Raw genomic sequence first — 5,040 nt, 5'->3', positions numbered from 1 at the left:
CTCAGCCAGTGAGCGGGAACCGGTTTCCACATGGGAGCCGAACCCTCGGCGGGAGCGCCACTGCGCTCCCAAGCGGCGCACTCTCCAGTGCGCCACCGGGCCGGCCCCCAGTCATCTTTTTAAAAAAAGAAAATAGAGTTCTTCTGCTTTAACACATGTGTAACATGTATTGATTCCAGGACAAATCTCTCATTTTAGAAATGAGCTAAGAGGTTCACAGGGGCCCTAACACCCAATTTTAATTCTTTCATCCCACCCCACCTTCTTTTTCAATTATATTCACATTTCCTTATTATAGACATAAAGAAGAGGTTGTTTGCTAAAATCTATAGGTTGCTATAAAACAAGCTGAATAGAAGTGTAGTTAGGGGCCGAGGCCGTGGCGCACTCGGGAGAGTGCAGCGCTGGGAGCGCAGCAGCGCTCCCACCGTGGGTTCGGATCCTATATAGGGATGGCTGGTGTGCTCACTGGCTGAGCACTGGTGCGGCTGGTCTCAAAAAGGACAAAAAAAAAAAAAAGGAAGTGTAGTTAAGTGATGGCTCACCTGGGGGCACCACTAAAGGAAGCCTTCCCTTTCTCTGTTTATTCTAGAGACTTGATTTCTCATTCACTTTGTCAGCAAATATTTATTGAGCACCAGTTACATTCCAGGCACTGGGGAAATAGCATTGAACAACAACAACGAAAAGTTCCTCCTCTCTTAGAGCTTCTGTTCTAGTGGGGAAAGACAAGATAGTAAGTAAAACAAAAATAATATGCCAGTGGTATTATGATGACATGGGAATATCCTTATATTGTTGTATAATATACCCTTATATTATTTCCAGAACCATTGAGCATTTAATTATACAAGGTGATGTTTTAGCCTTTTATTCCCAACTGGACTATGAGTTCTTTGAAGACAGGTTCTTTATTATATACTTGGGTTGAATCTGTGATAGAAATTCAGTAAATACTTAGATTATTTATCTTCCAATAATACTTTTGCTTGGCAGAAACCTGGTGTGGTCTTTTCATAAAGTCCTACACATAAGCAGAGCAAATTACATTCAACAAAAAGGTGAGTGTTAGCAGACATAAATTATACAAACTTATATAATGGTTAATTCAACTGAGTGTCGCAGAAGGAATTCCCAGGGGTTGCCTCATTAGCAGAGTATAGACTTTGTCCTAGAAAGTACAAAACAGCAGGAGCTGTATACAACTCAGTATAACTTTTCCTCACCAATGTGAACAAGTGTCATGTGGCTTTGGCATCAGGTGGGTGATGGTTTCATCACACAAACAACATGAATTTTGTAGTTTCAATGCATCCCCATAAAACTATGCTGTGCAGTTCACAGAATACCTGGACAGTTGGGATCAGCACCCAATAAACATGGATTGGGACACTAAATTTGTGCTATGCTCTTTGATGGTATAAACCTTATAGTGGTGTTCAAACTGGGGAACTTGTACCATGGGGTACAAGTTAAAGATAAAGATAAATATAAAGGATCTCAATAAATACAAATATTGAGGAACAGGTTCCGGTCTTTATCTTTTAAAATATAAATATTTTTGGTGGTGTGAGACTCAAAATAACATTGTATAGAACTTTACAAAGTACTTGTACAGCCACTTTCTCATCTGATTCCCACAACAACCTGGTGAAGTATTGTTGTTATTCTGGTTTTGTAGCTGAGAATATTGAAACACAGAGGGTTTAAGAGACTTGTCTTAGGTCACAGCAGAACCAGGACTCAAATCCAAACCTCCATATGGATTTCCTTTACTTCCCTATATTCTCCTCCAAAAGCTGGTGAGATTTTTAGGAGTCTGCAGAAATTCTACCACCTACCCGAAAATATCTCACAGCAATGACTAAAAAGCTGCTGTTCCATTAGGACAGTGATCCACCATTCTTCCTTCTCTTAAGAATTACTCGGTATACTTGTTAAAATATACCTAGGCCTCTCTAAAGGTTTTGATAAAATAGTTGAGTGGGGCTCAGGAACCTATTTTTATTGCTACGTGCTAGAATCAGGAGATGCTAAGGTTTATTTGCCGAAATGAATAAGGTGCATTTCCACTGTGGTGATAGAAGCCTGTGCCTTTATTTCTCAAGGTCTCTTTTTTAGGCTCTCTCCAATTGCTACTGCTTTCTCTCTCAGGGAGTCACTGCCCAGCTTTGATATTGTGGGGAGAACAAGGAGACTACAGGCGGTGTCCACCATCCTCCTGGGACTATCCTTGGGGGCTGGTGGTGGCCTCAGATAACATGAACACCCTCCCACCCCTCACCCCACCACACTCCCTGTCTCCACCATGTCCTTCATTCTGATGTTCAGGAAGATGGTCAGTAGATGGCACTAACTCTCCGTGGTTTCTCTCTGAATCCAGTTGGTGGTTGCGGGGGCGGGGGGGGGGGGGTTTGAAGCTAATCCAGGAGAACTTTTGTATCAAATCTTGAAGACAGTGTTAGGAAACATTTTTTCATATTTTCTAAAGGGCACAGATGTTAGGGGTAGAAGGACTACTGGTATGTGAACCCCAGCTGGGTCACTTACCAGCTGTAGAATGGCTTTCCCTTTATGCCTTTAAAAACTTCTTTTTAAGGGCCGCCCCGTGGCTCACTTGTTAGAGTGCAGTGCTGATAACATCAAGGCCACTGGTTCAGATCCCTATATAGGAATGGCCGGTTTGCTCACTTGGGAGAGCATGGTGCTGACAACACCAAGTCAAGGGTTAAGATCCCCTTACTGGTCATCTTTAAAAAAAAAAAAAAAATTCCTTTTAAGTCATGCTTCTTCTTAGCTAGCTTGTTTGAAGACCTTACCCTATTCCATTATACATTGAGAGGAACTTGCTTGATTTCAAATGAGAAACTTAAAAAGAGAGATGAAAGAGAGAATATGAACCTTTGGTTTTATAAGTCCTTTTTACTTTGCAATTCACTTGCTTTAACCATAATATTAGATAATAAAAGTGATGTTTGCTTCAGAAACAATTGTAATCGGGCCGGCCCGTGGCTCACTCGGGAGAGTGCGGTGCTGATAACACCAAGGCCCTGGGTTCGGATCCCATATAGGGATGGCCGGTTCGCTCACTGGGTGAGCGTGGTGCTGACAACACCAAGTCAAGGGTTAAGATCCCCTTACCGGTCATCTTTAAAAAAAAAAAAAAAAAGAAGAAACAATTGTAATCATTTATTACTTGCGTGCAATATTTATTTATACATAAGCACCCACTGGGCTGTGTGTGTGAAGTAATACTCATGGTAAATTAGCTAATGAGGAGGAAATGAAGAGAAAACACTTCTGAACCACTGAAATAGGTGTTTCAAAGTTGTCACTTCAAAGTTCATGTATTTTACTCATACCTGCACCTTCAGAATCTCACTCTATAAGTCTCTTTACTTATTTTATTATTTTATTTTGGGGAAGGGGGATGTGGCTGGCTGGTATAGGGAACCAAACCCTGAGCTAACCAGCTAGTCTTCTTTACTCATTTTAGATGCTGATTTGGTCATACGGATCCCCATGACACAAGTGAGTAAATTAGAAAGGGGGAGAGGTGCTAGAAGCAGGTATACTAACCACAGCCAAAGGATTCTCTAAGAGCCTGACCAAAAAGGAGGAAACAGAAAAATAGATGTACGAATTGAGCAAGAAGAGTATACGAGGGTACTTTTTAAAGTTTGTGGAAAATAGAATTAAAAGATAATACGAATCTTTTCATGAACTTTTTGAAATACCCTTGTATAATCTGGAGTCTCTTGGTGTTAGGTCAAATTTCTTTTTTTAAAAAAAAAGATGACTGGTAAGGGGATCTTAACCCTTGACTTGGTGTTGTCAGCACCACGCTCTCCCAAGTGAGCTAACAGGTATCCCTATATAGGGATCCGAACCCTTGCCCTTGGTGTTATCAGCAGCACACTCTCCCAAGTGGGCCGGCCCAGGTCAGATTTTTTATGTCATATCACCCTTTGTTACCATTTTATTATAGCACCATAATAATTGTTGTTCATAATTGTGTTCCAAATACATCAGGAAATGATTGAATTATATTATCTTTGTTTTTTAGAAGATAGAATATATACTTTTATGAGGATTTCAACCCAAAACTATTCAAATAAAAGTTTAAAAGTTTCATAGCTTAAAGGGAATAAGTTTGAATTTTCTGGAAAACCACTTGTGTAGAACAACCCAATTTCCTATCATGCCACAAAAATGAAGCACACCTTGTTAAATCTACACAAATTTTAAGTCTCTTCCATTTCCAGCAGTGTGGTACACAGTAATAATAGCAAACACTTATATAGTGGCAACTGTGTACCAGTGGCTAATACATATTGTGTTCGTATACAAGGGTACTTTAAAAAATTCACAGAAAATAAGAATTAAAGATAATACGAATTATTCCATGAACTTTTTGAAGTGCCGTCGTATGTGTTCAACTGATCCTCATAGCCCCATGAGGTACATACTAAGTCTATATTGTTGAAACTGAAGCACATAAAGGTTAAATAACTTGTCTAAGCTTTCTCTGCCAATAAGTAGAAGAACCAATATTTGAACCCATGTAGTCTAGGGTCATGCACTTGCCCACTGCACGATACTCTGCAGGACTCACTGTTAGATCCTGCTGGATGAAACATATTTTTTATTGCATTGTTGGGCTCACAATAAGTAAGAAAGTTCTCTAAGAACATGCATGCAAGCTCTCACATTACTGCATAGAATGAAAATTATATGTGTTTTAAGTAATCAAAAATAAACTCAGGAATCGTTTTTAAATAAGGAATTGGAAATTATCAAAAGTGACCAGATAGGCCGGCCCGTGGCTCACTCGGTAGAGTGCGGTGCTGATAACACCAAGGCCACGGGTTCGGATCCTATATAGGGATGGCTGGTTTGCTCACTGGCTGAGCGTGGTGCTGACAACACCAAGCCAAGGGTTGAGATCCCCTTACTGGTCATCTTTTAAGAAGGAAAAAAAAAAAAAGTGACCAGATAATTTTGAAAAAGAACCCCTTCCTCCGAAAAAAAACTTTTGAA

Source organism: Galeopterus variegatus, unplaced genomic scaffold, assembly GCF_000696425.1.
Source record: "Galeopterus variegatus unplaced genomic scaffold, G_variegatus-3.0.2 Scaffold3512, whole genome shotgun sequence".
NCBI lineage: Eukaryota > Metazoa > Chordata > Mammalia > Dermoptera > Cynocephalidae > Galeopterus > Galeopterus variegatus.
This window is presented reverse-complemented; position numbering follows the sequence as displayed.